Here is a 13155-nt window from a genome sequence, read left to right as displayed (position 1 = left end):
CCGTCTTGAGTTTCATTTGTTCTAGGCATCTAGGGTAATTCAAGCATTTGGGCTAATAGCCACTTATCAGTGAGTGCATACCATGTATGTCTTTCTGTGATTGAGTTAGCTCACTCAGGATGATATTTTCCAGTTCCAATCATTTGCCTACGAATTTCATAAAGTCGTTGTTTTTGATAGCTGAGTAATATTCCATTGTGTACATGTACCACATTTTCTGTATCCATTCCTCTGTTGAAGGGCATCTGGGATCTTTCCAGCTTCTGGCTATTATAAATAAGGCTGCGATGAACATGGTGGAGCACGTGTCTTTTTTATATGTTGGGGCATCTTTTGGGTATATGCCCAAGAGAGGTATAGCTGGATCCTCAGGCAGTTCAATGTCCAATTTTCTGAGGAACCTCCAGACTGATTTCCAGAATGGTTGTACCAGTCTGCAATCCCACCAACAATGGAGGAGTGTTCCTCTTTCTCCGCATCCTCGCCAGCATCTGCTGTCCCCTGAGTTTTTGATCTTAGCCATTCTCACTGGTGTGAGGTGAAATCTCAGGGTTGTTTTGATTTGCATTTCCCTTATGACTAAAGATGTTGAACATTTCTTTAGGTGTTTCTCAGCCATTCGGCATTCCTCAGCTGTGAATTCTTTGTTTAGCTCTGAACCCCATTTTTTAATAGGGTTATTTGTCTCCCTGTGGTCTAACTTCTTGAGTTCTTTGTATATTTTGGATATAAGGCCTCTATCTGTTGTAGGATTGGTAAAGATCTTTTCCCAATCTGTTGGTTGCCGTTTTGTCCTAACCACAGTGTCCTTTGCCTTACAGAAGCTTTGCAGTTTTATGAGATCCCATTTGTCGATTCTTGATCTTAGAGCATAAGCCATTGGTGTTTTGTTCAGGAAATTTTTTCCAGTGCCCATGTGTTCCAGATGCTTCCCTAGTTTTTCTTCTATTAGTTTGAGTGTGTCTGGTTTGATGTGGAGGTCCTTGATCCACTTGGACTTAAGCTTTGTTCAGGGTGATAAGCATGGATCGATCTGCATTCTTCTACATGTTGACCTCCAGTTGAACCAGCACCATTTGCTGAAAAGGCTATCTTTTTTCCATTGGATGGTTTTGGCTCCTTTGTCAAAAATCAAGTGACCATAGGTGTGTGGGTTCATTTCTGGTTCTTCAATTCTATTCCATTGGTCTATCTGTCTGTCTCTGTACCAATACCATGCAGTTTTTATCACTATTGCTCTGTAATACTGCTTGAGTTCAGGGATAGTGATTCCCCCTGAAGTCCTTTTATTGTTGAGGATAGTTTTAGCTATCCTGGGTTTTTTGTTATTCCAGATGAATTTGCAAATTGTTCTAACTCTTTGAAGAATTGGATTGGTATTTTGATGGGGATTGCATTGAATCTGTAGATCGCTTTTGGTAAAATGGCCATTTTTACTATATTAATCCTGCCAATCCATGAGCATGGGAGATCTTTCCATCTTCTGAGGTCTTCTTCAATTTCTTTCTTCAGTGTCTAGAAGTTCTTATTGTACAGATCTTTTACTTGCTTGGTTAAAGTCACACCGAGGTACTTTATATTATTTGGGTCTATTATGAAGGGTGTCGTTTCCCTAAATTCTTTCTCGGCTTGTTTCTCTTTTGTGTAGAGGCAGGCTACTGATTTATTTGAGTTAATTTTATACCCAGCCACTTTGCTGAAGTTGTTTATCAGCTTTAGTAGTTCTCTGGTGGAACTTTTGGGATCACTTAAATATACTATCATATCGTCTGCAAATAGTGATATTTTGACTACTTCTTTTTCGATCTGTATCCCCTTTACCTCCTTTTGTTGTCTGATTGCTCTGGCTAGAACTTCAAGAACTATATTGAATAAGTAGGGAGAGAGTGGGCAGCCTTGTCTAGTCCCTGATTTTAGTGGGATTGCTTCAAGTTTCTCTCCATTTAGTTTAATGTTAGCAACTGGTTTGCTGTATATGGCTTTTACTATGTTTAGGTATGGGCCTTGAATTCCTATTCTTTCCAGGACTTTTATCATGAAGGGGTGTTGAATTTTGTCAAATGCTTTCTCAGCATCTAATGAAATGATCATGTGGTTTTCTTCTTTCGGTTTGTTTATATAATGGATCACGTTGATGGTTTTCCGTATATTAAACCATCCCTGCATGCCTGGGATGAAGCCTACTTGATCATGGTGGATGATTGTTTTGATGTGCTCTTGGATTCGGTTTGCCAGACTTTTATTGAGTATTTTTGCGTCGATATTCATAAGGGAAATTGGTCTAAAGTTCTCTTTCTTTGTTCGGTCTTTGTGTGGTTTAGGTATAAGAGTAATTGTGGCTTCATAGAAGGAATTCGGTAGTGCTCCTGTTTCAATTTTGTGGAATAGTTTGGATAATATTGGTATGAGGTCTTCTATGAAGGTCTGATAGAATTCTGCACTAAACCCGTCTGGACCTGGGCTCTTTTTGGTTGGGAGACCTTTAATGACTGCTTCTATTTCCTTAGGAGTTATGGGGTTGTTTAACTGGTTTATCTGTTCCTGATTTAACTTCAGTACCTGGTATCTGTCTAGGAAATTGTCCATTTCCTGCAGATTTTCAAGTTTTGTTGAATATAGGCTTTTATAGTAAGATCTGATGATTTTTTGAATTTCCTCTGATTCTGTACTTATGTCTCCCTTTTCATTTCTGATTTTGTTAATTTGGACACACTCTCTCTGTCCTCTCGTTAGTCTGGCTAAGGGTTTATCTATCTTGTTGATTTTGTCAAAGAACCAACTTTTGGTTCTGTTGATTCTTTCTATGGTCCTTTTTGTTTCTACTTGGTTGATTTCAGCTCTGAGTTTGATTATTCCCTCCCTTCTACTCCTCCTGGTTGTATTTGCTTCTTTTTGTTCTAGAGCTTTTAGGTGTGCTGTCAAGCTGCTGACATATGCTCTTTCCTGTGTCTTTCTGCAGGCACTCAGCGCTATGAGTTTTCCTCTTAGCACAGCTTTCATTGTGTCCCATAAGTTTGGGTATGTTGTACCTTCATTTTCATTAAATTCTAAGAAGTCTTTAATTTCTTTCTTCATTTGTTCCTTGACCAGGTTATCATTGACTAGAGCATTGTTCAATTTCCACGTATATGTAGGCATTCTTCCCTTATTGTTATTGAAGACCAGTTTTAGGCCGTGGTGGTCTGATAGCACGCATGGGATTATTTCTATCTTTCTGTACCTGTTGAAGCCCGTTTTTTGACCAATTATATGGTCAATTTTGGAGAAAGTACCATGAGGAGCTGAGAAGAAAGTATATCCTTTTGCTTTAGGATAGAATGTTCTATAAATATCCGTTAAGTCCATTTGCCTCATGACTTCTCTTAGTCTGTCTACGTCTCTGTTTAATTTCTGTTTCCATGATCTGTCCATTGATGAGAGTGGGGTGTTGAAAGCTCCTACTCTTATTGTGTGAGGTGCAATGTGTGTTTTGAACTTTAGTAAGGTTTCTTTTACGTATGTAGGTGCCCTTGTATTTGGGGCATAGATATTTAGGATTGAGAGTTCATCTTGGTGGATTTTTCCTTTGATGAATATGAAGTGTCCTTCCTTATCTTTTTTGATGACTTTTAGTTGAAAATTGATTTTATTTGATATTAGAATGGCTACTCCAGCTTGCTTCTTCCGACCATTTGCTTGGAAAGCTGTTTCCCAGCCTTTCACTCTGAGGTAGTGTCTGTCTTTGTCTCTGAGGTGTGTTTCCTGTAGGCAGCAGAATGCAGGGTCCTCGTTGTGTATCCAGTTTGTTTATCTATGTCTTTTTATTGGGGAGTAGAGGCCATTGATGTTGAGAGATATTAAAGAATAGTGATTATTGCTTCCTGTTATATTCATATTTGGATATGAGGTTATGTTAGTGTGCTTTTCTTCTCTTTGTTTTGTTGCCAAGACGATTAGTTTCTTGCTTCTTCTAGGGTATAGCTTCCTCCTTATGTTGGGCTTTACCATTTATTATCCTTTGTAGTGCTGGATTTGTAGAAAGATATTGTGTAAATTTGGTTTTGTCATGGAATATCTTGGTTTCTCCATCTATGTTAATTGAGAGTTTTGCAGGATACAGTAACCTGGGCTGGCATTTGTGTTCTCTTAGGGTCTGTATGACATCTGTCCAGGATCTTCTGGCTTTCATAGTTTCTGGCGAGAAGTCTGGTGTGATTCTGATAGGTCTGCCTTTATATGTTACTTGACCTTTTTCCCTTACTGCTTTTAATATTCTTTCTTTATTTTGTGCATTTGGTGTTTTGACTATTATGTGACGGGAGGTGTTTCTTTTCTGGTCCAATCTATTTGGAGTTCTGTAGGCTTTTTTATTCCTATGGGTATCTTTTTTTTTTAGCTTAGGAAAGTTTTCTTCTATGATTTTGTTGAAGATATTTACTGGTCCTTTGAGCTGGGAGTCTTCACCCTCTTCTATACCTATTATCCTTAGGTTTGATCTTCTCATTGAGTCCTGGATTTCCTGTATGTTTTGGAGCAGTAGCTTTTTCCGCTTTACATTATCTTTGACTGTTGAGTCAATGATTTCTATGGAATCTTCTGCTCCTGAGATTCTCTCTTCCATCTCTTGTATTCTGTTGGTGAAGCTCGTATCTATGGCTCCTTGTCTCTTCTTTTGGTTTTCTATATCCAGGGTTGTTTCCATGTGTTCTTTCTTGATTGCTTCTATTTCCATTTTTAATTCCTTCAACTGTTTGATTGTGTTTTCCTGGAATTCTTTCAGGGATTTTTGTGTCTCCTCTCTATGGGGTTCTACTTGTTTATTTATGTTTTCCTGGAATTCTTTCAGGGATTTTTGTGATTCCTCTCTGTAGGCTTCTACTTGTTTATTAATGTTTTCCTATGTTTCTCTAAGGGAGTTCTTCACGTCTTTCTTGAAGTCCTCCAGCATCATGATCAAATATGATTTTGAAACTAGATCTTGCTTTTCTGGTGTGTTTGGATATTCCATGTTTGTTTTGATGGGAGAATTGGGCTCTGATGGTGCCATGTAGTCTTGGTTTCTGTTGATTGGGTTCCTGCGCTTGCCTCTCACCATCAGATTATCTCTAGTGTTACTTTGTTCTGCTATTTCTGACAGTGGCTAGACTGCCCTATAAGCCTGTGTGTCAGGAGTGCTATAGACCTGTTTTCCTGTTTTCTTTCAGCCTGTTATGGGGACAGAGTGTTCTGCTTTCGGGCGTGTAGTTTTTCCTCTCTACAGGACTTCACCTCTTCCTGTGGGCCTGTGTCTTGAGTTCACCAGGCAGGTCACTTGCAGCAGAAAAGTTGGTCTTACCTGTGGTCCCGATGCTCAAGTTCACTCGCGGGGTGCTGCCCACGAGCTCTCTGGGGCGGCAGCAACCAGGAAGATCTGCGCCGCCGTTTCTGGGAGCTTCAGTGCATCAGGGTTCCAGATGGCGTTTGGTGTTTTCCTCTGGCTTCCGAGATGTGTGTGCAGAGTGCAGTCTCTTCTGGTTTCCCAGGCGTGTCTCACAGCGTAGAATCTTAACATCACCCACCATATTGTCCTGCCACAGCTTCTCTCCCTCTCCTCCTTTCTCCTCCTAGGTTCTTCTGTATTTTATAGATGTTAAGACCCAGAGTCTGCGTTTTCAAAATATCAATGGAAGAATCAAGGGTATGGTCCTAATTTCATCCTTATTTTTCATGATTTTGACATAATAGGTCGTTGCCTTCATTTAGATTGGATTGAGCAAATTCTCTCTATTCAGTAAAGAAACAATACATTTTACCTGAAAGAAAATAACTTTAAAATAGATGCTACCCAAAGACAGTTAAATGTGCATGCCTGTGTGTTATTCTCTGTGATAATTAGCAGAAGTGAGCTTTCCTTAGTGTTCCCATATACAGGTAGCTTTATGTAGGCATTAAACTTACATTTTTAAGAAGAAAACATGAATTGTTACTAAAATTATATCACTTTCTCAATGAATTCAGTAAGTTCTGTTTTGGAATTTGCCTTATTTTTGTAAAAAAATGATTCATTACCTTCATAAATTTTCACAGATACATTTCACAGAGTACACGCCAACATGTTATTCAGGATGCTATCCAAAATCAGACAGTAAAATGTGCATGCCTGTGTGCTACTTGTGATAATTTGCAAAATAGTGCTTTCCTTCATGTTTCCATATACCAGTAGCTTTACATAGATGTTAAACATATAGTTTTAAGAAGAAAACATGAATTTTTACAAAAATTACTTCAATTTCTTAATGAATTTATTAAGTTCTGATTTGGAATTGCTTTATTTTAGGAAAAGGACAAAGTAGGTCATTTCCTTCATGAATTTTCACAAATACATTTCACAGAACACAGGGCAATATGTTTTTACCAGAAAGAAACTTTAAAGGCTGTCCTCAGACACAAAACCTGCCTGCAGAGAGCTGGTCTTCCAGAAGCACTCTCCCTGATAAGTCCAAGACGCACAGGTGGATTACAATCAGTCTCTCCATTGACTGTCCAAAGAGAGACCCATCGGGACTTGGGAGCACAGGGCTTGGGAGCAGCAAGAGAGCCTGAGATAGGGCCCTCTGGTCTCCATCTACACACAGGGCTGGGAATGTTCCACAGGTCTCAAACCCAAAACCTGTCAGCAGAGAGCTGGTCTGACAGAAGCACTCTCACACCAATGATCACAGGCTCACTAGCTGACAAGTTTACAGGAGGGACAAGCTCCAGCCAGAGACAGCAAGACCAACTAACATTAGAGATAACCACATGACAACAGGCAAACACAAGAACCTAAGCAACACAAACCAAGTCTACTTGGCATCATCAGAACCCAGTTCTCCCACCACAGCAAAAACTGGATATCCTAACACAAAGGAAATGCAAGATTTGGGATTTAAAATCACATCTCCTGATGATGATAGAGGACATTAAGAAGGACATAAATAACTCCCTTAAAGAAATACAAGGTAACACATGTAAACAAGTAGAAGTCCTTAGAAAGGAAACACAAAAATTCCATAAAGAATTATAGGAAAACACAAACAAACAGGTGAAAGAATTGAACAAAACCATCCAGGATCTAAAAATGGAAATAGAAACAATAAAGAAATCACAAAATGAGACAATCCTGGAGATAGAAAACCTAGGAAAGAGATCAGGAATCATAGAAGCAAGCATCACCAGCAGAATACAAGAGATTGAAAAGAGAATCTCAGGGGCAGAAGATACCACAGAAAACATTAACACAATAGTCAAAGAAAATGTAAAAGGCAAAAAACTCATAACCCAAAACATCCAGGAAATCCAGGACACAATGAAAAGACCAAACCTAAGAAGAGGAGGTAAAGAAAAGAATGAAGATTCCCAACTTAAAGGGCAAGTCAATATCTTCAACAAAATTATAGAAGAAAACTTCCTTAACCTAAAGAAAAGATGCCCATGAAAATTCAAGAAGCCTACAGAACTCCAAACAGATTGGACCAGAAAAGAAATGCCTTCTGTCAATCAGAGAAAGAACTGGAAGAGCTTGAAGGGGCTCGAGACCCCATATGTACAACAATGCCAAGCAACCAGAGCTTCCAGGGACTAAGCCACTACCTAAAGACTATACATGGACTGACCCTGGACTCTGACCTCATAGGTAGCAATGAATATCCTAGTAAGAGCACCAGTGGAAGGGGAAGCCCTGGGTCCTGCTAAGACTGAACCCCCAGTGAACTAGACTGTTGGGGGGAGGGCGGCAATTGGGGGAGGGTTGGGAGGGGAACACACATAAGGAAGGGGAGGGGGGAGGGGGATGTTTGCCTGGAAACCGGGAAAGGGAATAACACTCGAAATGTATATAAGAAATACTCAAGTTAATATAAAAAAAATGCCTTCTGTCACATAATAGTCAAAACATCAAATATGCAAAACAAAGAAAGAATATTAAAAGCAGTAAGGGATAAAGGTCAAGTAACATATAAAGGGAGACCTATCAGAATTACACCAGACTTCTCAACAGAGATTATGAAAGCCCGAAGTTCCTGGACAGATGTCATACAGACCCTAAAAGGATACACATGCCAGCCCAGGCTACTATACCCAGCAAAATTCTCAATTAACATAGATAAAGAAACTACGGTATTCCATGACAAAACCAAACTTACACAGGATCTTTCCACAAATCCAGCCCTACAAAGGATAACAGATGGAAAACTCCAATACGAGGAGGGAAACTACACCATTGAAAAAGAAAGTAATCTAATTTCAAGTACCCAAAAGAAGATAGTCACACAAATATACTTCTAACTCTAACAAAAAAATTAATATGAAACAATCATTACTCCTTAATATCTCTTAATATCAATGGACTCAATTTCCCAATTAAGATTATCAGACTGGATATATAAACAGGACCCAGCATTTTGCTGCATACAGGAAATGTACCTCAGTGACAAAGACACACACTACCTAAGAGTAAAAGGCTAGGAAATTTTTTTCCAAGCAAATGTTCCTAAGAAACAAGCTGGAATAGTCATGCTAATATCAAATAAAATTGACTTTCAACCAAAAGTTATCAAAAAAGAGAGTAAAGACAATTCATACTCATCAAAAGAAAAATCTACCAAGATGAACTCTCAATTCTGAACACCTGTGCTCCAAATGCAAGGGCAACCACATTCATAAAAGAAACTTTACTGAAGTATACATTGCACCACACACAATAATAATAGGATACTTCAACATCCCATTCCCATCAATGGACAGATCATGAAAACAGAAACTTAACAGAGACACAGTGAAACTAACAGAAGTTATGAACCAAGGAGATTTAACAGACATCTATAGAACATTCCATCCTAAAACAAAAGAATATACCTACTTCTCAGCACCTCATGGTAACTTCTCAAAAATTGACCATATAATTGGTCTCAAAACAGGCCTCAAAAGATTCAAGAAGACTGAAATAATTGACAACTTGGTCAAGGAAGAAATAAAGTAAATTTTAGAATTTAAATAAAATGAAGCCACAATATACCCAAATTTATGGGACACAATGAAAACAGTGCTAAGAGAAAAATTCTTAACTCTGAGTGCCTCCAAAAAAAATTGGAGAGAGCATACACTAACAGCTTGGCAGCACACCTGAAAGCTCTAGAACAAAAAGAAGCAAATTCACCCAAGAGGAGGAGATGGCAGGAAATAATCAAACTCAGAGCTGAAATCAACCAAGTAGAAACAAAAGGGACTATACAAAGAATCAACAAAACCAGGGGCAGGTTCTTTGAGAAACTCAACAAGATAGATAAACCCTTAGCCAGACTAACCAAAGGGTACAGAGGGTGTATCCAAATTAACAAAATTGGAAATGAAAAGGGAGACATAACAACAGAAACTGAGGAAATTTGAAAAAGTATTAGATCCCACTACAAAAGCCTATACTCAAAAAAAAAACCTGAAAAATCTGGAGGATACAGACAAATTTCTAGACAGATACCAGGTACCAAAGATAAATCAGGATCAGATGAACCATCTAAACAGTCCCATAACCCCTAAAGAAATAGAAGCAGTCATTAAAAGTCTCCCAAACAAAAAAAATCTAGGACCTGATGGTTTTAGTGCAGAATTCTATCAGACCTTAAAAAGAAGACCTAATACCAACATTCTTCAAATATTCCACAAAACAGAAACAGAAGGAACACTACCAAATTCCTTCTTTGAAGCCACAATTATGCTTATAACAAAAACCACACAAAGATCCTACAAAGAATGAGAACTTCAGACCAATTTCCTTCATGAATATCAATGCAAAAATACTCAATAAATTCTCACAAACCGAATCCATGAACATATTAAAATGATTATAGACCATGATCAAGTAGGCTTAATCTCAGAAATGCAAGGATGGTTCAATATATAGAAATCTATCAACATAATCCACTATATATTCAAACTCAAAGAAAAAAAACCACATGAAATCATTAGATACTAAGAAAGCATTTGATAAAATTCAACACTCTTTCATGATACAAGTCGTGGAAAGATCAGGAATTCAAGGCCCACAACTAAACATAATAAAAGCCATATATAGCAAACCAATAGCAAACATCAAACTAAATGCAGAAACTTGAAGCAATCCCACTAAAATCAGGGACTAGACAAGGCTGCCCACTCTCTTCCTACCTATACAAAATGGTACTCAAAGTCCTAGCCACAGCAATCGGACAACAAAAGGAGAACAAAGGGATACGAATTGGAAAAGAAGAAGTCAAAATATTACTATTTGCAGGTGATATGGTAGTATACTTAAGTGACCCCAAAACTTCCACCAGAGAACCTCAAAACCTGATAAACACCTTCGGCAAAGTGGCTTAATATAAAATTAGCTCAAACAAACCAGTAACCTTCCTCTACTCAAAGAATAAAGAGGCTGAGAAAGAAATTAGGGAAATGACACCCTTCACAATAGCCACAAGTGATATAAAATTTCTTAGTGTGACTCTAACCAAGGAAGTGAAAGATCTGTATGGCAAGAACTTCAAGTCTACAGAGGCAGGTCCAGGTCGGCTGGTCTGTGTAAAGGTTCCTCTGGTGAATCATTCCTTTGTAGAAAGTCCTAGTCAGAACAATCAGACAATGAAAGGAGGTTAAAGGGTCACAAAATGGAAAGGAAGGCGTCAAAATATCACTACTTGCAGATGATAAGATAGTATATATACTTAAGTGACCCCAAAAGTTCTACCACAGAACTACTAAGCCTGATAAACAACTTCAACAAGGTGACTGGGGATAAAATTAATTCAAACAAATCAGTAGCCTTCCTCTACTCAAAGGATAAATGGGCTGAGAATGAAATTATGGAAATTACTCTCTTCATAGTAGTCCCAAATAATATAAAATACCTCAGTGTGACAGAAAGATCTGTATGACAAGAACTTCAAGTCTCTGAAGAAAGAAACTGAAGAAGATGGAAAGATCTTCCATGCTCATGGATTGGCAGGGTTAATATAGTAAAGATGACCATTTTGCCAAAAGCAATCTACAGATTCAATGCAATCCCCATCAAAATACCAACTCAATTCTTTATAGAGATAGAAAAAGCAATTTGTAAATTCATTTGGAATAACAAAAAACCCAGGATAGCAAAAACTATACTCAACAATAAAAGAGCTTCTGGGGGAATCACCATCCCTGACTTCAAGCAGTATTACAGAGCAATAGTCGTTAAAACTGTATATTATTGGTTCAGAGACAGGCAGATAGATCAGTGGAACAGAATTGAAGACCCAGAAATGAACCCACACACCTATGGTCACTTGACCTTTGTTTGATAAAGGAGCTAAAACCATCCAATGGAAGAAAGATAGCATTTTCAGCAAATGGTGCTGGTTCAGCGGGAGGTCAGCATGTAGAAGAATGCAGATCGATCCATTCTTATCACCCTGTACAAAGCTTAAATCCAAGTGGATCAAGGACCTCCACATCAAACTAGATACACTCAAACTATTAGAAGAAAAAGTGGGGAAGTCTCAAACATATGGGCACTGGGGAAAATTTCCTGAACAAAACACCAATGGCTTATGCTCTAAGATCAAGAATCGACAAATGGGACCTTATAAAACTGCAAAGCTTCTGTAAGGCAAAGGACACTGTGGTTAGGACAAAATCCTACATAATATCCAAAATATACAAAGAACTCAAGAAGTTAGACTCCAGAGAGCCAAATAACCCTATTAAAAATGGGGTACAGAGCTAAACAAAGAATTCTCAGCTGAGGAATATCTAATGACTGAGAAGCACCTAAAGAAACGTTCAATATCCTTAGTCATCAGGGAAATGCAAATCAAAGCAACCCTGAGATTCCACCTCACACCAATCAGACTGGCTAAGATAGAAAACTCAGAGGACAGCAGATGCTGGCGAGGATGTGGAAAAAGAAGAACACTCCTCCATTGTTGTTGGTATTGCAGACTGGTACAACCATTCTGGAAATCAGTCTGGAGGTTCCTCAGTTATAGCTGAGGACCCAGCTGTAACACTCCTGGGCATATACCCAAAAGATACTCCAACTGGGAAAAATTTTCTTGAACAAAACACCAATGGCTTATGCTCTAAGATCAAGAATCAACAAATGGGACCTTATAAAAGTGCAAAGCTTCTGTAAGGCAAAGGACACATGCTCTGCTATGTTCATAGCAGCCTTATTTATAATAGCCAGAAGCTGGAAAGAACCCAGATGCCCTTCAACAGAGGAATGGATACAGAAAATGTGGTACATCTACACAATGGAATATTACTCAGCTATCAAAAACAATGACTTCATCAAATTCAACGGCAAATGGAATGAACTAGAAAATACCATCCTGAGTGAGGTAACACGACCACAGAGAAACACACATGGTATGCACTCATTGTAAGTGGATATTAGCCCGAAAGCTTGAATTACCCAAGATGCAATCCACAGACCACAGGAAGCTCAAGAAGGATGACCAAATTGCAGATGCTTCACTCCTTAAAAGGGGGAACAAAAAATATCTGTAGGAGGGAATATGGAGGCAGAAGAAACTGAAGGAGTGGCCATTCAGAGCCTGCCCCACATGTGGCCCATATATATATACAGCCACCAAGACTAGATAATATTGATGAAACCAAGAAGTGCATGCTGATAGGAGCCTGATATAGCTGTCTCCTGAGATACTCAGCCAGAGCATGTCAAGTACAGAGGAGAATGCTAGCAGCAAACCATTGAACTGAGAATGGGGTCCCTGTTGGAGGAATTAGAGAAAGGAATGAAGGAGCTGAAGGGGCTTGAAACCCCATGAGAACAACAATACCAACCAACCAGAGCTTCCAGGGACTAAACCACTACCCAAAGACTATACATGGATTGACCCATGGCTCCAACTGCATATGTAGCAAAGGGTGGCCTTGATGGGCACCAATGGAAGGAGAAGCCCTTGGTCCTGCCAAGGTTGGACCTTCAGTGTAGGGAGGAGATGGGGAGTGGATGGGGAGGGGAACACCCTTATAGAAGAAGGGGGGAATGGGATAGGGGGTTTCTGTCCAGGAAACCAGGAAAGGGAATAACGTTTGAAATGTAAATTTAAAAAAATATCCAATAAAAGAAAAAAACAAAGAAAAAACAGTATTTCGTCCCTTGCAAGGCACAAATTGGGGTCT

Source organism: Rattus norvegicus, chromosome 11, assembly GCF_021556685.1.
Source record: "Rattus norvegicus strain SHRSP/BbbUtx chromosome 11, alternate assembly SHRSP_T2T, whole genome shotgun sequence".
Classification (NCBI taxonomy): domain Eukaryota; kingdom Metazoa; phylum Chordata; class Mammalia; order Rodentia; family Muridae; genus Rattus; species Rattus norvegicus.
Note: the sequence above shows the minus strand (reverse complement) of the source record.